General features: G+C 43.6%; 1 protein-coding gene across 4 annotated transcripts in view; it reads left to right on the top strand.

The window, feature by feature from the left end:
- Nucleotides 1-22,763, top strand: part of ARL15 (ARF like GTPase 15) — a 1,767,906-nt gene that overhangs the window by 909,678 nt on the left and 835,465 nt on the right. The gene's annotated exons all lie outside the window — the stretch shown is intronic.

Raw genomic sequence — 22,763 nt, 5'->3', positions numbered from 1 at the left:
CTTGTATAGAATACATCTACTGTGCCTGGGGACACGTTTTGTGTACGTCAGGTTCAGGGATTAAGATATGATACCAAGAGCCTGATGTCGGAGAGACAGAAGTAAGCTACTGGGTAAAAGGTCACCTGTGTAAGACTTATGTCGTGTGGATGTACTCGGTATGTACATGACGGAACTAACTTAAGGGACATGACAAAGCAGACCCTTTTTGCTCCTCTCTTTAGCTGTTCTCTTCCCTCATGCTGTGACTACACAAATGTAAAAATGTCAGCAGTAAGCTAATGTCAGGAAGCTCTCACATTTACATGGCGGTTCCGCAAATCCCCAGAGGTGCTTGTCTTCAGGAGTGGAAGACTATGGAAAAATGTGCAGAATATCATTGTTGCCCAAAAATAAGCCTTTCACCTCCGAAGTACACTGCACTTGAAAAACCTAAGTAAAAGCAGTAAATGCCAGGGGCTCATAGGACTCTAAAGAGACTTTTGTCGGTAGTGGTGGCCATCTTGAATGCCTAGGCTCTAGAGTATAAGTTCCTCATGGTAAATAAGATCCTTGCTAGTCAGTCGTGATACATAGTAGCAGTAGCTGGGACCTGATGTTGAAATCCTATACATTTGTTCTCTATATTCAAGATGTCTTTCGTTGACTTTGCTATCTTGCGTCACACTCACAAGGATACAGACTTGCACTTGCTTGCTTACACAGTCATCCTTTGGGATTCTGAACTTTATAGTTCATGTTTGTTTCCAGAAGAAGTCACCTATAGGATTACGAATTTATAGCTCTTTTTTTTTTAACCGGGAGTTGTCCACTTGGTGGGCGTACTCATTGCACTAGTATGTTTCATAAGGAGCCATCCATTAGTATTATGAACTCAACCACACTTGCTTATTCCATAAGAACTTCATTGTGAGTTATAAAATAATCATACACTAAAGGGAAATCATGTTAGCACAGAATGTCGTAATGTATGCAAATATCAATGGTTGCATATATGTGATTTTTAAGAGTATAGCTGAGACATACAATACTAATAATTGTCTTTAATGTTTCAGTTCTCAGGTTTTTACTTTGAACGTAAGTGTAATCACCAGAAGACATTACCAAATATTGAAGGTAGTTCTCTTTAGCGATCAATATGGTATAACCCAGAGTGTGATTTACATTTACCATATCAATCGTATTGCATTTCACCTCAGAAGAAGTACTGAATATCATTTCATAATAGAGAGTGGAAAATACAGAGTGCTGGCTGGTTTGTCATAAAATTAGAAGTCCAAGGTCCACACTACAGCCATACTAAGGTCTTCTTTTGTTAGTAAATACCAATGCCCCTGCAATGCAGATTGAACCCAGCTGCACCTACCTTGAACCTACACAGTAGTAGTGTCAGATATGTTGTGGGTTTGGCTAAAGGTGGAAGCTGCCATTAGTCCTGTTCGATCCGAATTGTAAGATGAGTGCATCTTGACAGCTGAGCTTGCTAAATGTCTGCAATAGTTTGTGCAAACTTGTCAGGCAGAACTAAAGGGATAAGCAAATTGAAAGGCACATTTCAAATTGTCACGATATCTCAAAATGTTAAACTTCTAAAAAAAAAACCTTGAACCTATTTGTAACTCTAATTTTTCAACTACCAAGCAAATTTCCACCAGACCAATGAAAGCACTCTTCAGAGTAAAGTTCTAGTGTCATGTCAAATTTGGTGTAATTCCGCTCAGTGTGTTTTTTTTGTAGCAGAGAGTAAAATTTCAAATGGAATTTAAAATAGGAAACACTCGTGTTTTGGCCTCCCCTTTATTCGTCCCTTCCCGCCCATGAATTTATCCGTATGAAACTTGACATATCATACTTATCCAGTTTCCCTATTTGATTGGCAGTTTTGAGCAAATTGTCAAATGGTGCAAACTTACAAGTAAAAAAAATATCTTTTCATTGGAGACTCAGACCTAATTATAACCTCCCAGTTATTGTCTGACTGTAATTTAGTATATGTCTACAGATGCACTTGGAATTTACTGACAACCCCCTCCCCCCTTCAGTGTTTACTAGGTGTGACCTTGACTGCTGAGCATGCATTTAGTTGTTCATAGCATGCTTATTGACTGGAGTACATTTTGGAGTTATTATAGGTTCCTGAAATTGGTATATACATACCCAGAAACATGGGACTTAGTGGATGCTGACCGACATTTGCAGCACCTCCCAGTCGTGGTCACAATCCCATCATTACCTTTAAGTTTGGGATGGCAGAAATGTCTTTTTTGTGAAGGTCTAAGGAAAGGTGTAAAGGATGTCTTTCTCTGAGCTGGAGCTGATTTTACACCTCACTTAAGGTTTGGAGTAATGACGTAGGCAGCAGGGCCATTGCCATATTATGGCCCAGTTTAAATAAAATACAAACCCCCAGACTGTTTTTTGTCAGTTGCCATTTAATCACGCAGCATGAGCATGGTTTCTTCCTCAAGTAAAAGTTGAAAATGTTTTCGGAGTTACTTATTTAATTCGCAGTCACTGAGTGAATGTACAAGGTATTTTAATTACTAAAATGAACCAATCTGCCTTAGCGGTCATAAAACACAACATACGATGGAACAAAGAGATGCTTAGTGGGGAGGTCTCATCTATAGAAAAGTGACTTATTGGTCGGGAATCCACTGAAGCATTCAGTTTTGATTTTGATAATTTTAGTAATATTTTCGACCAGATAAGAAAACTCTTGGTTGTGAAGACATCAAAGAGTTTTCATTGAAGATGGTGTAGAATATAGTGCTTAAACAAGAAACAGATTGAGTGATGCCATTACTGTCAGGGTTTGTTGCAGTGCTGCATTTGTCTTTTCCAGTCACGTTTTAAGGCCTGTCCAGTTGCAAAGGACCCCTACCTTCTAGGAGCCTCCTGGTAAAGTTAACTTTGGATCTAGCACACCTATGCATATTTCTGTATCCGAGCCTTTAATGTATAATTCAGTTATAATTCAGTTTTGTTCGGTAACACAAGGCTTGAATAACAGACAATGAGTAATAAAGTTCAAAGTTGTTCCAATCAGGGTCTCTCAAAATATTTCTTGCCAAGGCCCCTCAAAAGTCCTTAATATAACACTTATCTTTTCGTATCATTCATGCAGAATCGACCGTGGGTAGACTCTGTTACTCTGCGGTGCTCACAGTTTGAATCCCATGCTGCAAAATGTGTTGTGAATATTTAGTGGATACACCATTAGTTCTGAACAAATATGAGGTGCTTTTCAGTGAGCTCAATATTAGTGATTTGTAAGTTCCTTTTCCTTCTTTTACTCTAAGCCAACAAGGAAGCCATTGCATTGCTTCCGATATGTCCTACTCTCACTTCAAGTTATTTAAGGCAAAGGAAAGCAACGAAATAAAATGATCCCCTTCATTGCTTTTGCTGTACCCGATCAGTCGCTTGGATGCTTGTTTCAAATAAGTGAGGTCTCCATGAGTCGAAGTTTAGTTTACAGATATGAAGCAAACATAGGCTGCATGTACCCGTAATCTTTGTGTTTTGGGCTGTCCACTGTTTTGCCTATAAAAAGCATAATATACATGTACGTTTATAACTAGATGAGAAGTTATCAACTTTAGAATATATTTTGCAGCAGCAGATCATTCTATAACGTTTAGCTGGAAGTGCCAACAATTATCAGCAGTTTGGGCTGACCTAGTTCTTTGGGACCAGGTCAATACTGGTTGGTATTTAGTTTATGATATTCTGTAATAGCACAGACAAGCGAAAAACACTGGTGTGTAAAGCTCACCAAGGAATAGCTGGTGGGGAATAAGCATTGGATCAGGTATTCCTTTACATCCTTATTGTCTAAAGATACAAATAAAAGTTCACAGTGAACCCTGCAATAGACCAGCACCTGATCTGCTTTCCTAAATAGTATGAGTGCGGTGGAGATCACCCACCAAATTCGTGTGCACACTGTTAAAGCACCCACTGCCACGATGCAATCCAAAACTGGATTATAACAATTCTAAAACAAAAGCAAAGGTGCACCACTAAATATCACAGAGACTAGACACTGAATGAACTATCAGATACGTGTCCACGGTGTTTTTCTTTAATTATCTTCTTTTATTCAAGTTGCATAAAAAATCATTCATGTTTAGAAAAGACAGCCGACACGCTTCGTCCGGTCAAATGGACGTCTTCAGGGCTGTGAATTTAACAAAGATATATGCACATATATAAATATACACCAATTAACACAAACAAATACTATACATATTAAAATTAACAACAACAATAATATACATTACAGTCATTGAGACAGGAACACTATGTACATCATAAATACCTAAGGAGATTTGACAAATATATACATAGACGTTAGGTCAAACTGACATTTACATTAAATACACTCCTTCCTTCATCAAGAATGTACATGATTTAACAAACACTACAATTAAAGGCACCTCTAAGTATACAACAATTATTTAAAAAATAGGTGAAAGGGAGGGTATTTCTTGAAAGAGAAAGGGGAAAGGGAAAAAGGTTAAGGAAGGGAGATGGAGAATAGAGAAAGAAAAAGAGTGTAAAAAGCTGTACAGTGAGTACATGAATGGAAAGATGACCTATTTCTATGTTGAAAAGCCCAAGTATAAGTGCCATAATACTGCCAAATTTATTCTGCAAACTTTTATGCTCTGCTGTCTACATTAGGTTTTGACTTTTGGAAAGACAACATTGAGACAAAAACTGTCTGGGGCACAAAAGACTGGCAGGTGCAAGGTTTAGAAGCCCTGTTCAGAGCCTGCATTATACCAGAACAAATAATGTTTTTAAATGACACTGTTCAACAAACTTCTTGTCTTGGCCTGGCTAAGATAAAAGATTTAAATAAAGCGTCTATACCTAAACCCTCATCTGACAGTAATGATACTACAGAAGAGGAGACAGACGTACCTTATATTTTGAAACAGAACTAATCCTGATTGGAAAAAATGGTTGATCTGGCCCACAGACACAAATAACTGTCAAGATAGATTCCTGAACAAAACACAAGGGTTCACAGTGAAGAGGCCAAATCCAAGATACTCCCAGAGACAACATCCAGGGATAGTAACTACTTACAGTGGAGGAAAGCTATGCCTTGAGTGGCTACAGAAATCTACACTTCCAGAAATCAAGCAACACTTATCTTTACTTAAAGAAGGAAATGATTTGTGAGATTTCCTAATGGGCCCTCGCAAACCACGTCGAAAGCGTTTCATATACGCCGGAATATACGCTGCGTACAACAAAGCTTGGAAAATAATGCAAATGGAAACTGCAGAAAGAATACGAGAAATTGATCGTATTCATTTAGGGAAAGCTCTCTCTGTAGTGGGCAATGGGTTAACAACTCTGTCCTCCAGAATATATTCTTTGGACAGCATTGTATCCTCTGCAATTGACATAATAGAGTAGGACTTGCTAATGTTACAACATGGCCAGTCTCAATTACGTTCTATAATGCAGCTAGGCTGGACGTTGCAAAATCTTCTTTCAGGCTACCTGCCATGGCGTCTAATCAACACAACGTCATTGTTTGCTGTATTTAACCTTACAGATAAACAAATCTCTTTGGCACAAAGAGGAGCAGACTATACAGTGCTGAGCATTGAAAAACTGGAAAGATTACCATTGACAGTTTCTGAGAAGCCTGTCGTTGAATGGATAATACATGGCACCATCGTGATACCAGTTACGATTTTCCAATTTCAGTATTGCCTACAGCATATACCAGCGGGCCTGTATGAAAGGTTGGGTAAAGAATACATTAAGTCAACCTGAACTTTACTTACACACACATATGTTGGAATGGGGGAAAAGAGTTATTTCTTAGTGGAAAAAATTGTAAGAACTCACTAAGTGTTACACTTTTGTGCCAGAGTATTCATTTACACAGAGCCTGCGAAGGTTCTGCAAATAACCTCTCTTGCCTCCTGCACGGTACACCCTCCACAGTGATAGAACCAATTTTCAGGCAGCTATCCAATGGCAGCTACGTTATGCTCAATAACCACAGCTGTTGTGGCATGTTGCCAGGAAAAGCGTATCTAGTTAGTGTGTCATCCATGGTCACTTGTTGTATTCAAGTATTTTATACAAAGAGAAAGAGACAGACAGGGGTACGGCGTTATGGCCTTCACTGAATATCTCTTCTATACGAATTGATACTTTAGGCAGAATGAAAGCCATTCTTTTGCAAAAAACTGTGCCACTGACCTCGTCCAGAGAAACGTATGATTTGCAGGTTGCAAGGACTTATGCAGAGATGCATGCATTATTATCAACAAATTGCCCAGTACATTTCGCGTAAATGTTAGGTCAAATCTTAAACATATCTGATACCAACGGCATTGCACATGTATTTAAGACGATTTTTTCAGGACTGTTAACACCATTTGAAGCAGTCCTCGCCATTTTTCCATATTTCATGCAATCTGTGTTCGGCGGCCTGCCTCTCATTTTGGGACTCGTAGCAGGAATTCTATTTTTATTCCTTCTGCTCCGATATGGCAAGTCCAGTCACCAGCGATACCGAGACTACCATGGAACAAGCTCTCCTTGCCATGAGGTATCGTGAACTCATTACACAGATTCTTGGCTTGGCTCGTTTAAGAGATCTGAACACCACCTGGGTCCTTTAGTTCAGACCAATCTGGCAAGGTTGCATCTTACCTGTTCTACGATGCCTGCTTTGCGGAGAGGAATGCGTGTTGGACATTTGTCTTACACTTCCATCAGTCCTGCCATTGGATGTTGACGCCTTGCTAGGTCCGGTAACGACTGCATCGTGTTGCCCCCAACAGCTGCCAATTCTGATGACGGCATTCATTGAGGTCTCACTGGCAAGTCTAACTGAGGGTGAGGTACGTGACACTACAGGCACACAGGTACCACCTACTGCGGACATTGCTAATGCATCAAACGCTGACGGCGATGATTCTCATCTATGCACATTTGACCTGCTAACTGAAATGGTTCCACTTTCACCTACTATGGTAGACGGTTTCTTTGCCAGCCTAGACGATCTGATATCTTCTCCTGACACCAAGAATAACTTTTGATTCATCCACACAATGTTCCCTGAACTCTGAAATTCGGCCTTCGTTTTTTCAAAACAAACCGTCTAACAATTTGAACTTTTTCCAAAATAGAACTTTTAGCACAGAGTAATCTGCTTAAAGTAGAACTATTCTTAGAGAACAAGATTTCTTTTGAAAAACTTCCTAAATGACAATATTTGAACTTGTCCTAAAAACGAAACAAGTTTGTATATTATGCTATTGGATGGTCTCGACCTTTTTTCTGTACCTTAAGAGACATTTCATGAATGTAATTTCATATTTGATAAAGGTTAGAATGTATGCTCTCATAATAGCTTCATATCTATTGAGACCTGCTTTTCATGCAATTTATATGTATTTCATGTGAACAACCGTTTTTCAAAATGCAATTTTGTATTTTGGGTGGCATTGAAAACACTTGCCTTAGATATGTTCAGTGCTTATACATTTTATCTTATTGAACTTATTATCGTGGAGTGGGTGTTATGTACGAATCTAGGACCCTAGTGTAATTTTCCCGATGCATGCCCATATATAGGTATAAATCACCCGATCTTTATATAGGCATAGAAATAATACCCTTGCTTAGACTGAGCCTATGCAGCCCAAATACGGCATGGCTACTTCCACTAAGTTCCGAGAATCCACAAACGATTTCTTGGAGAAACCCGCCTTCAGCAGCTAGCGACTTTCCCTTGCCTGAATACTAATTTATCTAGGCAATCATGGAGTTTTCAAAGAACTGAGTCTTTGATGACGTTATTATGTCCAATCATACGTCAAACTCGGCACCTTCAAGGTATAAATATGCCTACATTTTTCCAGACAAACACACAGTGGTTTGGAGTAGTTCGACTATCTACTTGCCCGAAGCGCCCTGCAACAGCAAGTGCCGAAGGAAGCCGACCCTCCAGCTGACACACTGAGAGACGCTGTTTCCAGGCTAACCTTGCGGGTTGCTGTGAAATCGAGTCCTGAGAGAGAGATACAAGACCTCCGGCGTGTTGGAAAGCAGCAAAGACCGTTCTAATATTATAAATAAGATTGCGCATAGGGACAAACCCAGACTGTTCTGGGGCCACCAGAGTAGTGACCATAGGCTGTAAGCGGTTAGAGAGCAATTTAGCAAAGATTTTCGCATCCACATTCATTAGAGATAATGAGCGATACGAGGCACATTCGTTCGGGTCTTTGCCCGGTTTAAGGATTGCCACAATAATAGCCTCACGCATGGAGGGCGGCATGGAGCCTGAATTGGCCATATCATCGAACAAGCTAAGCAGGTGGGGAATCAGCATGTCCGAAAATGCCTTATAAAAGGTCACCGTGAGGCCATCACTGCTCGGAGCGCGCCCACCCTTCATGGAGGTTAGCGCCAACACTATCTCCTCTTTCTCAAAGGGGCGAGCCAAAAACATACGGTCCATGTTAGAGAGCCACGGGAGCTCTATGTGCGACAAATAGTCTACTATTCGTTTCTCCGGGGCACGTCCCCTCGATGCGTACAGGGCCTTATTATAGTCTCGAAAGCGCGCAGTTATCTCGTTGTTCCGAAGCGGAAGCCCGGAGTCCCTGGACCTCATCATCGGGGCGGAAGAGTTCTCCCTGCTTTGCTTAGCCAAGCGGGCCAGTACCGCGCCTGGGCGCTCACCCTCACAATAAGTCTTGGCAATAGCATACTTCCCTTGGTGCTTAATCTCCAAGTCTGCCTCATCGTTGTATTCCCGTAGAACCCCAGCAATTTCCCGATCAACAGAATCCCCACCAGACCGTAATCGCAGCTCCTCCAAATCTTTAACTTTCCGTTCCAAGAGTGCAAGGCGTCCCCTGATCGACCTCAGCACGCCCCCGTGTTTAGAAATAGTAACTCCCCTAGCGTAGAGCTTAAACCCCTCCCAGACCGACTGGAACGAATCGACAGAGCACACTTTAGCCTCAAAAAAAGTCTCCAGTGCCTTAAAAAGCTCCTCTTTGAATAGAGGGTCGAGCAGGGAGAAGGGGGGAAATCGCCAGGAAAAAGGTGGAATCCGGCGCACCGGCACACAGCAAGAGAGCAGCAAAGGCGAGTGGTCCGAGTAGGTCCGCGGGAAGATCTCACAGGATCGTATGTTCCAAAGGAAAGAGGAGGACACACACCAATAGTCTATCCTCGTATGTATATTATGAGGAGCTGAGTAGTGCGTGAATCCGCCCCGTAGCGGATAACTATGGCGCCAAACGTCACTCAAGTCAAGGTTAGACAATTGCATAGACAATGTGCGTGCAGAGGCCGAAGGTGTCCGCGCCGGGCCATCCGACCTATCCATCTCCGGGAGTAGAGTCAAGTTAAAATCCCCTCCCCAGAAAACGACCCTGTCAACTAGCATGTGTACTTTCTGAGCCAGAGTAGTGTAGAAACTAGGGAGATCAAAGTTGGGGCCTTAGGTATTCACTATACATATGTCTAATCCTTTACCAGAACAGATCGTAATTGCAAAACGGCCTTCACTATCAGTGTTCACCGGTGTCCAAGCAAGAGAGGACCCAGGATTAAACCAAGTGAGGACCCCCCCGGGCATGAGTAGTAAAACCTGCAGCATGGACATTAACACGGAGCCCTCTGTAACCAAGGATGGGACTATTTGGTGGAAGGTGCGTCTCCTGTAAAATCGCAATATCCACCCTGTGCTTTGCCAAATATTGAAGAACTCTGCGGACCTTGCGATGGTCATTTAAGCCCTTCACATTCCATGTAAGGAGCTGCAGCGTATCAGGAGCCGCCTCCGCATCCGTCATGGCACCTGCCATATGTAAATAGGGAACAGCGCACCTGCCACACTCTGTGTAGAAACGCGGGGAATTGTGTGCACTTCTCTGCCACCCCATCCAGCTCGCCCACATGCCTCAAACAACAGCAGCTTCGTACCGCAAAGCCTGAGAAAAAACCCCAGAACATTATCCCCCCATCCCCCCACCCACGCCTGCCTACCCCAGCTAGGCCGTGCTCATCTGTCCATCCCGACCAGCAGACCCCCTCACATCCCCCAACAACAATACAGCCACTATCACCCCCAGCACCCACACAACATCCATCCCCCCCTCCCTCCCACAAAAGAACCATGGTAGCAGTGGTAAGTACACGAGGGCAGAAGTAGCCAAACTAACACGTGCCAGTGGCACCCAACAAAACTAGCCTAAAAACCGCCCCCCGTCACCCCCCGTCCTAGAACCTTGAAAAAGGAAAGCGTGGCAACGACACCACGATGCGCTCATTTGGAAAACCATAAAGACAGAAAAACAGAAGGGCATCACATCAAAATAGTTCACTGGGCCCAAAGTAGTATTAGTGCAACCACGAGCTATGCAGCATAGAAGGGCACACTGTCAAACGTATTCCAGCAGGCAATGATTTACAGACAAATTTAATGGCAGACCCATACATAGCCCTGATAGTGGTGCAGTGACATCAGGGGTTCAAGGCAAAATGGTTCAAGTTCAGTATAAAAGAGCTGTCAATACCTGAGGAACAGATATTAAACACAGCAGTCTGGGGGACACCAGGTCCCACGGGCCAGAAGATGCATCTGCCAGCCTAAAGTTAATAAAACATAAACCAAACCTGAGGCGTCCCATCCTACAGCAATCAGCTCGCAGCATGTCTCAATCAGTCCTGGTCCTCCAGGGAGCCCCCTTCCAGATCGTCGTCCTCCTGTCTCGGCTGTCGCTTCTCTCACTGACAGTCCTTCAGGGCCTTCTGCAGCACCTTAGGGTCCGTAAAAATGAGGGACTTCCCCTGTCGATTGACGCGCAATTTTGCCGGATATAGCATCGCATAATCTGCACCCAGATCTCGTAGCTGGCTTTTCATAGGGGCAAACTGCTTCTGGGCCTCCTGGTCCCGTGACGTGAAGTCAGGATAGATGGACAAGGTGGAGCCTTCATACTGCAAAGGCTGTTTCTCTGTAGCCAGTTTAAGTGCAGCAGGCCGATCCCGATAGTTCAATAGCTTGGCTATAATAGGTCGCGGGGGAGCCCCTGGCTTTGGCCATGGCCCCAAGGAGCGGTTCGCCCTCTCCACCACAAGCATGTGAGAGAATGCATCATCTCCCAGCAGTTTCTTCAGCAGGTTTTACATAAAAAGCTCCATGTTACCCGTAGGGGTGCTCTCCGGAAGGCCCGTAACGCGCAGATTACAGCGTCGCGAACGGGCTTCCAAGTCCTCAGTTTTATCCAGGAGCGACTGCATAGCCCTGCCAATCTGCCTATTGTCCGACTCCAGAGTGGTGTGGGCTTCCTCAACCTCAGTAAGGCGACGCTCCGACATATCCAGTCTCTCCGCATGCTTATCCAGCCTCTCAGCCATGCGATCCATACAATAGGTTAGGTCATCCAATTTCGTGCCAATAGCAGTCATGCCTCCCTGAAGGTTCTTTTCCATGGCTAGGAGCATCTCTCTAAGGTCCTGTTGTTGCGTCCCCTCCAGCACGTCCCCATCAGTCGTGCCGCCACTCCCAGCACCTTCGCCGCCTTCTAGTTTTTCTGCGTCAAGGAGAGTTTCGGCTGTGTTCTATCCTGTCGCCCCATGTTGCAGGGAGAAGCCCCTCCAGGCCCCAAGGTCAGTTCCGCGGTCAATGCACACTTGGCCAGTAAAGTTCGGGCCAAGTGAGTCGTGATGTCCCTCAGGGGGGGAGAGGCGGTGCAGCAGGAGAGTTAGGAGCTCCCGCAACCCCCACGTGTCCAGCAAGTCGTCAGGAAGCAGCCCGATATCAGCAAAAGGGGGGAGCAGGTAGGAGCTGCGCTCGAATATCCAAGTAGAGTCAAGCAATCCACAGGGACACGAGTTCCACCCACTATGACCACTCACAAGCCCACAGACTGGGGAGTAAAATAAAGCTGGCATCAAATGGGGCCCGGGGCAGCCAATAAAAGCGCAGGCAAATGGGTACACCGGTCTCCTTGACACAGACCTCGCAGGGGGGGGGGGAAGGGGTTCCCCCGTCTCAATCAATAGGGAGCGGCTAATGCGTGAAAAGTATGTTCTGCTGCATCCAACTGCCTGCACAACACCAATGGGGTGCTCTAAGGAGGAAGCAAGTACTGGCGTTCACGATGTACCCAAGCAGCTCTCCCCAGTTGCAGAATATCCACCGAGGTCAGGCGTCTCTCCGCACCCCCAGGCCCCTCAGGCCCCAGCCATTCCGCTCATCAGCCTCAGCGTCAGACTCTTGAATAGTCCACACCAGGGGCAAGGGGAGAGGGAGACCCCACCGCGCCAATCACGCAATCCCGCTCACCGCCAAAGTTTTGGGCCGCGTCTCCCTCCTCCGCACAGGGTCTCGCAGCTCTCCGCACCGGCGGGTGCAGTTCCAGGGGCGGCCGCTGTGGAAATCGAGACCGCGTCTCACATGCCTGCCACTCGCCTCCGCACCGAACCGCAGATCTCCGTCCCCCAGGCGACTTGCCCCAGCCGCACCGCCGCAAACTGGACCACAGCGATCACGATCACTTCTGGGCACAGATTCGCCCCGTTAAGGGTTCCAAATCAGCAGGATAAATGAAGGATGGCGGTTCAGAGCGGAGGAGCTCCGGACTGAGGCAACCATCTCGGTTGCCGGCTAGCTCCCCCCCCCTAACTTTATAATACTTATCGTATTATATACCTTGTACTTTATTACCAGTATTACGACTGTAGCAGTACATTTCTTATGCTTGAGAAAGAAGACTGTTCAATAAATACTTTTTATTGAAGACGCCCGTCTCTCTATTTGCTCTGCACCTCTGGTGAAACGAAGCATACACGATTTACTGAGTAAAATAGCTATCTATTGTTTCCGCGACTCTGGAGATTGATTTCTTATTCTTGGGAAACAAAGTTGTCATGTTTATGCGGTTGTCAGAAACTAATCCCTTCTTGTGAATTCGAGAAAGTTTCAAGTGACCACTGAGCTAGCTGGCACTCACAATTAAGTCTAATATATTCGATAGAGACCTAGTCGACCCCAGTCCTATGTCTAAACTATAGTATATGTTATTCCAATGCGCGAAGCCTATTGGGAATATAGGAACTACACTACAATTTATTTTGGGTTCTGTGGAAAAATGAAGCTAAAATGAGTATAGTTCCACATTTATTTAACCAATAAATATGCACTCATGCTTGAATCCCTGCCAGGTTTCAATACTGTAAACACCAGCAGAAGATAAATGTACTTATATGAAAATATGCAAGTTTCATTATGAACCTTGTGCATATCTACTGCTGTTAAAGCCTCTTTACTAAAATTCCTTTCTTTTTTAACCTACTTATCTATCAATCTACTCATCTATAGTCTGGCAGACAGTATTTAGAATGACTCCATTTCCGTTTTTATCCACATTTAAAAATAAATACAGACAAGAAATGTTTTCTGTCTGCATTTATCTGTAAACATCCTTAAAAACAGAAAACAGGGAGCCTTAATTGTAGTGCATCGCATGAAATAGAAAATGGTGCAAAAATCAATGTTACACAATTGATACTTTCAAACTCAATGCTTGATATTATTATAGTCTTCGAATTATTAAAACAATTTTATTATAACGATTTTTAAGAATAATTTACATGTATGTACTTAAAAAGTTTGTAGTAATAGACCAAAATAAGAGTTGAACATTCCTATACAATAGCCACTCACAACGTTACAATTATTTTTCTATATGATATACTTAATTTTGTTATGCTTGAATCTACTTATAACTTTATATTAATGAATAAGAAATGCTAACTTTAAATGCATTAAAATGCCTTTTTTTGCCTAAGCTGCATTATTTCATAGCCTGGTGTATGGATTTTTGTTATGTTTTCTCAAATGTTGCTATTTCCGTTTTGTTAATGCAACATTCATTAAACAATAAGATACTTTTCTATTACTTCATTGTGAGTGGGAATTCAAACTTTTGACTAAATCCATGAAGAGCAACTAAGTATATACGCTCTTTGTCAACTAACCTGTGAGGACGGAATGGACAGTGGCTTCTCATGAGCGACTTTAGAAAATTATTATTATTATTATTTAATTATTATTATTTAAGAGTTTGATATAGCGCTAGCCAGACCTGAGGGTATCCGAGCGCTTTGCAAAATATATTGTGCTGCAATTATTTATCCAGTATTACAATAAACAGCATTGTCTTGTATCGATTCTGGTTTAGGTGGTCTAAGGAGCGAATTAAAATACAGGCACTAGAGAACTTTCTTGTTGTAGTGTCTATGTTCTGCGCTGGGCAGGATTCCTTTGGTGGTTGAGATCTGTCACATTGTGAGGCATCTCTCCATTCAGATGAGATCGGTTGAGGAAGAGGTCATTGAGCTGGCTTTTGAAGTTTACGAAGGAGGGATTAGTCTTGATGTGGACTGGTAACGAGTTCCACATTTTGGGTGCATTTCCCGAGAAGGAGCAAGACAGAGATTTTTGTTTGTGTTTTTTTTGTGGAATGAGAAGAGTGTTGGTGCTTCTGAGGTTCCTCGTTTGTCCTGCCTTCTTGAGTTTGAAAGCCAGGTAGGCTGGTTAACTGGTGTGAAGAGCTTTATGTGTGAGGCAAGTATTCTTGAAGTTGGCACGCATTTCGATTGGGAGCCATTTTAGTTCTCTTAGAGAGGGAGAAATGTGTTTGTATTTCTTTACTCCAGTGATCATCCTGGCAGCTGCATTTAGAGTTGCTAAGTGAGATTTTGCTGTGCCCGTGAGTGTTGCGTTCCCGTATTCCAATCTGGACAGGACCAAGGATTGTGTGGCCAGTTTAAGGTCGTTGAGGGGAATGAAGGGTTTTAATTTGGTGAGAAATTTTAGGTTAAAGAATGCGCTCTTCGCTGAGTTCTTAATATGTTTGTCCATGTTTAGGCTTGGGTGCACAGTGATTCCTAGGGATTTTACAGAGTCTGCCAGGGTAAGATTACAATTAAGAGCGTTTCTTTGACTAGGGGGGTCTGCTACTTGTTGGATTTGAAAAGGATTTCTGTTATGTCTTAGTTGAGCTTCAGGTGGTTGTGGGATAGCCAGTGTTGGACTTCTCGTAGAGTGTTGTTTAATTTTTGAATGTCTCCAATTGAGGATGTTTCTAGGTAAATCTGTGTATCATCTGCATAGATGTGGAAGGGGATGTTGTCTTTTTTTGAGTATGAAGGTGAGGGGCTCCATGTAGATGTTAAACAGTGATGGGGAGAGAACTGATCCTTGTCGGACTCCTCTGGTTATGGGGAGAAGGTCAGAAGTGAAGTTGTTGGTTGATGTGGGAGGCTTGGCTGTTTGTTGTTTGATGAGATTGAAGAGTTCTTTGAGTTGGTCAAGGTGGGTTGAGGACGGGTTGTTCAGCCAGAGTCTTCTTTCAGAGTTTAGGTCTGTATTGAACCAGGCTCTCGATGGATTGTTCCGGAATCTTTATGGCTTCAAGGGAGCTACTTGGTCTAGTATGGTTGTCGTTGTATTGTAGTGTGAAGTAAGCTCAGTCGTAGATAGGTAATTCGTGTTGGGGGAAGTAGTGTTCTTACCATTTCTTCCAGGTCAGCAAGGGGAATTGTTGCCCAATGAAGGGCATCCTGTGGACGGGGAAGGCAGTGAATCAGATGGTTAATGTGAAATAAGATGAGGTGGTGGACTGACCAGTCGACAGGAAGGATGTGGTCTATAGTAACTGTATCTTCCTTAGCTATAATGGGGTCCAGGATTGAGCCTCTTGTGCGTTTCCTCTGTGCAGTGTTGGATCAGGTTATTGTTGAGAAGTAGTTTGTTTAGGGATTGGATCAGAGTGTTATTTTCATCGTTCCAATGTAGGTTGAGGTCCCCTAGCATTATGTTGTTGGGTCTAAGAGTGAGCAGTGAGTTATCAGGTCGGAAAGGTGTTCTCCGAAAGAGGGAATGTTGCCTGGCGGATGGTAGAGGAGGTAGTAGTGTATCGTTGTGTTGTTCTTCGTCTTAATGGTGGAGGATAGATATTCAAATGTATTGAAGGAGGAGGAGTCTATTTCGGTTATTAAGATGTTGCTCTTGTGGATGATTGCAATATCCCAGCCACGATAGTTCGTTCTGTCTTTGTTTATGATTGAGAACCCAGGGGCACAAGCATGTCAAAGATTGGTAAGGAGTATTCGTTCAGCCTAGTTTCTGTGATGAAGGTGATATCGATGTTGTGGGTTAGGATAGTTTCTGCCAGTTCTGTTGCGTGTTTGGTCGCAGATCTACAGTTTATGAGCATGCAGTGGGTCGTTGTCTTGTTGTCAGATATCTTCCGGGAGGGGCCATGGGTATGTTCGTGAGGAGGGCTGGTGGTCTCTCCGTTCTTGGTGTGATGTGGTATCTCCCAAATCCCGTGATTACCTGTATCGTGGAGCTGGGGTCGCTAGTTGTAGAGTAGTTATAGGAGTTGGCAAGATTGGTCGCCTCTTTTATGGACATTGCGGCGCTCGTTCTTTTAGGTCTCTGAGGCTGGTTCCCGAGCGGGGTTGAGTTCCAGTTGTGTGGCTGTGGCTTGTCAGGGCTTTGGTGTTGTTTGTTGGAGTCTGTAGGAGGGGAGTGTAAGCGTTGGATAGGTTCCAGATGTGTGGTGATGTTCGGTAATATTTTGCTTAGGCCCTGTGTTATAATCTCTAGTTGGCATTCCACCAGCAACAGTCTATGCGACATATTCAGTGAGGAGGGGGTAAGACTGTTTAGGTTCAAGGGGACTTTTGCGGGACAGTCTAGGGATGTTGAGAGCCTGGCGGTGAGAGGGTGAGTTACGGTGTCATTGCTACCAGTGTTACTCCAGTGGTTGGCCGAATACATGTGGTGGGAGTACTCTTGTTGTTTTTTAAGCAACGGTTTGTTGAGTACTGTTGGGTGGTGAGAGTTAGGTGACTTAGATTAAGTGTCAGCTCCCCTGCTCACCTATATGGACGAATTGCTAGGAAAGGGTAGGGAGGGGAAGGAGTCGGGAGGGGGATGTGGAGTTATAGCACGGAGATGCTCTGGATGAGAAGTGTTTGGTGTGCGAGTGGGAAGTTGTGTAAGAGGAAGGGAGGGTGGTATCGGAGGGGGTGAGATAAACTTTTGTGGAGTGAGTCTGGAGATTGTTTTGTGAATTCGCGTGAGGGGATGGTAGGTTAGGTGAAAGAGGGATAGGGGATACGGGGTTGTGTGAGTGTTTGAAGTGTAAGTGAGTGATCGCATTCCGTAGTAATGTAATGTAAGCAAGACTTATAAAGCGCACTATCACACAAGGGGTATCCTGGCTCTGAGATTAACGAGTAATTCCACCATATACACACTTATACCAGACGGAAATAAACCCAGCTAAGTCTAGGCTCTGCTATACCCTTGGGAATAGCCATGTTTTGAGCCTTTTTCTAAAGTACAACAAATACTTTATTTGTCTCAGTTCAGCCGGAAGAACATTCCACAGCCGCGCAGCTGCAGAACTGAATGCTTTGCCCCCAATCCTGCTCTATCTGAACCTAGGGATGCTTACCAACGTTGCTGAAGATAAGCGTAGGTTTCTGGATGGGGCATACCATGGGAATTTACTTTATAATGGTCTAAGTCCTTTACCATGTGCTACCTTAAAGACTATGTAGAGTGCTTTAAAAATGAATTTTTGTATAATCTGTAGCCAATGAAAATCTTTTAGGGACATGGGGGCAGAGGACCTGCGATATCTCTTTTGAGCTAGCTTGGCTGCTATTGTTTGAACTCTCTGAACTTCTGTATCAGATAATTTGGTGCTCCAAGTAGCAAAGCATTGCAGTAATCTAGCCTACTCAGGATGACCATGCTCACCACCTGCATCCTGGTGGAGTTTGGCAACAACTAAGTATTTTCCGTCAAGCTCTAATCAAAGATGGACAAGTGCCAACTGTTTTATTCACTTGAGAGTCTAACTGTAGACTATCATCAAACATCACCCCCAGATTACACACAGTTTTGGCTGGAATTAGAGGTTTTTCTGTAGGGGTGGGCCAAAAATTGGCTGGGAGAGGACTAGGTATTTTGTTCCCTGTACAATATACTATTTCCGTCTTGTCTCCATTGAATTGTAAGGAGTTATCCTTTAGCCATTTAGCAGTTCTTTGCATACATTCATGGAACCGGGCTAGTGATACCGCTTGATTCCCTTCCATCGAAAAGGCACGTTGTGTTTCTTCTGCATAGTTCACTAATTCTACTCCATAGGATTTTATAATTGGAATAAGTGGGCGCAGGTATATGTTGAATAAAATCGGACTGATTGCAGATCCCTGGGCAACACCATGTTGGGCGAATCTGTATTTAGATGAGAAAGGGGGTAAGGCCACTGCTTGTTGTCTGCCTGAGGAATACGATGTAAACCAATTCAGTCCCATTCCCTTAACTCCAACATTCCTAAGTCTGCTTAAGAGAATTTTGTGGTTGACCATGTTCAATGCGGCTGACATATCTAGTAACACTACTATGACCGATTGTCCTGTGCTTGCTCATATTCTAAGTTCGTGTAGGACAGTCACTAATGCCATTTCCGTTCCATGAGCTGGACGAAACCCGAATTGTACCTCATCTAGTACGCGGTTGTCTTCTAAAAATTGTGAAAGGGACTTACTGACTTGACCGCTCCAAGATTTTTACTGGATAAGGCAACAGGGAGATGGGTCTATAGTTGGATAGGCATGAGGGGTCAAATGTGGGTTTCTTCACTAGAGGTTTCACCATTGCCTTCTTCCAGCAGTCTGGAGCTATGCCACTGCTCAACGATTGCCAACAGATTAGGTGGAGCTGAGGAAATAGCTCTTCTTAAATTCTCTCCATATCTTATGCAGGAGGGGGTACAATGGCGATCCAAAGGAGACACTCAAATCTAATTTATTGAAATCCTCCTCTGCAGAGATCTGGAAATGGTCCAGGGTGGCCAGTTCATCTCTGTCTGCTCCCTCTGCTTGGTTCTCTAACGTCACAGGTACAAGTGATCCATTTCCACCCTCCATCCCAATCTCCCTATTTACCTACAGACCATCAATAATTGTTGTGATCTTCTCTTCAAAGAACGCTGCTAGACCGTCAGATAAATCTTGGGTAGCAACAGTCTTGTTTTTAATACAGTCCGATTTAGAAAGATCGTTCATTATCCTAAATTCAGTTCTGGCACTATTAGCGGCTTTCAGATTAGCTTTTGCATAGTACTGGGCTTTTGCCTTGGTAATTGCATCTCTATACAAACCTAGCACTATTTTCAAAGCTATCTTATCCTTTTCCTCGTAGAGTTTCCTCCACTTTCTTTCTGCCTGTTTACAGGTTTTCTTATGCATCTTTAACTCCCCATTATACCATGGTGCTGATGGCTTAGCCCTATTTTTTAACTATTTCACTGGCACCAGTTGGTCACGAGTGTGAATAGTGTGTGGAATAGGGTGTCAAAAAAGTCTAGGTTGGTGTTGTTGGCTTGAATCATGACTATACAGTATATGGGAGCAGATGTGTAGCTGCTGCGTGAAGGGTGGTGCGCGTTAGAGATCGTCAGTTTGCAGCTGAGAGGGCAAAAAGTTATTTTGGATATGTGGAGGTGGGATCTAAGTATGGTGTTCCATTTCGCGGGACGATGAGTGTGGGAGATGAGATTCATTTTCTGTTGGCCTTTGGAGGAGCAGTGGTATATATTGGCGATGAGAGTTTCCGGAAGTTGTCCAATCACCCTATGTTTGAAGTTTCCTTTTGCTTTGAGTGAAAGATAGGTGGGGAGATGATGGAGAAAGAGTTAGGACCATGGGTTTTCAAACATTTCGTAGGAGGCAGAGGGAGGTTGATGAGGCAAGAGGCATCTTGCCTCTGTGGGTGTCTTGATGATGTTTGCGCACAGTTGAGCGGGTTTCCGCTATGGGGTCTCTGCTGAGGGGTCTCCCAGGGTAATAGAGTAGAAGGGGCAGATCTAGGAAGTCCTGGAGGAGGTTTAGGACCTTAATGGTTTGGTGAGTGGGAGTTTATCCAATATTTGTTGATTTTAGATTCAAAATTGGTTTAGTTTCCTTCTCATAGAAAATCATCTTTCAGTTTCCTAATTTCCCAGCCTGTTTAGGTAGAAAGGAATATTACCTTTTATTGTTAGTTTTTTCTTTCCAGGTTCTCAGCCTGGCTAGTGATGGAGGGCTTAATCCTTTGTTCTTTTTCCAGAGTAAACTAAGTGGTTAGGAGTTAGAACCGCACTCATATTCTTTTCGGAATTGGCTGATTGTATATAAAATAATGAGACCCTTTATTGTTATTTTTCTCTTTCCAGGTTCTCCGTCTGATGGGCTTAGTTCCTAGTTCTTTTTCAGAGTAACTCTATATATTCTCTGCCATGACTGCCAGGCCAATAGCTGTGTAGATTGATAGGTAGGGGTCTATATCTTGTTTATAGCATGAGCAGATAAGCGGTCTCCGCCATTTTAGGTGTTGTTTAAGAAGCAAATGCCATGGGTGGCAATACAGCTGAGTTGGATTGGTAGCTCCAAATCCTAAAAGCGATAGGAGATGCCTGATTGATACACCGCCTGAAATGCTGCGTGGGAAAACAGGACCACTTCTTTGGAATGTGTGATTTTTGGGCGAATTATGATGAACACACTTTAGTTGAATACATTCTGACTGCAGCTAGTGGCTCCATCTTAAGGTCAGGCAACATATGTCAGCATGTCAGGTATTTGTTGTTGCGACTTTGTAGGAATGTGAACATGGATAAGGATAAGTGAACTGGTAGCGCTTACTTGTATCTCTTGAAAGCAGATCTCTTGGAGGGGAGGTCACTTGATTAGGATCGCCTGTCGAGCTTCAGTACCGCGTTGGGAGTTACCATTTTGGAAACCAGCGACAGGGTGAGTCAAGTCAGGCAGGAAGAATCGATCGATAGTCTACAGCAAGACGCAACAGTGCACATCCAAGAGACTGAATGCTTTGCCCCCAATCCTGCTCTATCTGAACCTAGGGATGCTTACCAACGTTGCTGAAGATAAGCGTAGGTTTCTGGATGGGGCATACCATGGGAATTTACTTTATAATGGTCTAAGTCCTTTACCATGTGCTACCTTAAAGACTATGTAGAGTGCTTTAAAAATGAATTTTTGTATAATCTGTAGCCAATGAAAATCTTTTAGGGACATGGGGGCAGAGGACCTGCGATATCTCTTTTGAGCTAGCTTGGCTGCTATTGTTTGAACTCTCTGAACTTCTGTATCAGATAATTTGGTGCTCCAAGTAGCAAAGCATTGCAGTAATCTAGCCTACTCAGGATGACCATGCTCACCACCTGCATCCTGGTGGAGTTTGGCAACAACTAAGTATTTTCCGTAAAGCTCTAATCAAAGATGGACAAGTGCCAACTGTTTTATTCACTTGAGAGTCTAACTGTAGACTATCATCAAACATCACCCCCAGATTACACACAGTTTTGGCTGGAATTAGAGGTTTTTCTGTAGGGGTGGGCCAAAAATTGGCTGGGAGAGGACTAGGTATTTTGTTCCCTGTACAATATACTATTTCCGTCTTGTCTCCATTGAATTGTAAGGAGTTATCCTTTAGCCATTTAGCAGTTCTTTGCATACATTCATGGAACCGGGCTAGTGATACCGCTTGATTCCCTTCCATCGAAAAGGCACGTTGTGTTTCTTCTGCATAGTTCACTAATTCTACTCCATAGGATTTTATAATTGGAATAAGTGGGCGCAGGTATATGTTGAATAAAATCGGACTGATTGCAGATCCCTGGGCAACACCATGTTGGGCGAATCTGTATTTAGATGAGAAAGGGGGTAAGGCCACTGCTTGTTGTCTGCCTGAGGAATACGATGTAAACCAATTCAGTCCCATTCCCTTAACTCCAACATTCCTAAGTCTGCTTAAGAGAATTTTGTGGTTGACCATGTTCAATGCGGCTGACATATCTAGTAACACTACTATGACCGATTGTCCTGTGCTTGCTCATATTCTAAGTTCGTGTAGGACAGTCACTAATGCCATTTCCGTTCCATGAGCTGGACGAAACCCGAATTGTACCTCATCTAGTACGCGGTTGTCTTCTAAAAATTGTGAAAGGGACTTACTGACTTGACCGCTCCAAGATTTTTACTGGATAAGGCAACAGGGAGATGGGTCTATAGTTGGATAGGCATGAGGGGTCAAATGTGGGTTTCTTCACTAGAGGTTTCACCATTGCCTTCTTCCAGCAGTCTGGAGCTATGCCACTGCTCAACGATTGCCAACAGATTAGGTGGAGCTGAGGAAATAGCTCTTCTTAAATTCTCTCCATATCTTATGCAGGAGGGGGTACAATGGCGATCCAAAGGAGACACTCAAATCTAATTTATTGAAATCCTCCTCTGCAGAGATCTGGAAATGGTCCAGGGTGGCCAGTTCATCTCTGTCTGCTCCCTCTGCTTGGTTCTCTAACGTCACAGGTACAAGTGATCCATTTCCACCCTCCATCCCAATCTCCCTATTTACCTACAGACCATCAATAATTGTTGTGATCTTCTCTTCAAAGAACGCTGCTAGACCGTCAGATAAATCTTGGGTAGCAACAGTCTTGTTTTTAATACAGTCCGGTTTAGAAAGATCGTTCATTATCCTAAATTCAGTTCTGGCACTATTAGCGGCTTTCAGATTAGCTTTTGCATAGTACTGGGCTTTTGCCTTGGTAATTGCATCTCTATACAAACCTAGCACTATTTTCAAAGCTATCTTATCCTTT

This window comes from Lissotriton vulgaris, chromosome 3_1 (assembly GCF_964263255.1).
Source record: "Lissotriton vulgaris chromosome 3_1, aLisVul1.2, whole genome shotgun sequence".
NCBI lineage: Eukaryota > Metazoa > Chordata > Amphibia > Caudata > Salamandridae > Lissotriton > Lissotriton vulgaris.
This window is presented reverse-complemented; position numbering and strand designations above follow the sequence as displayed.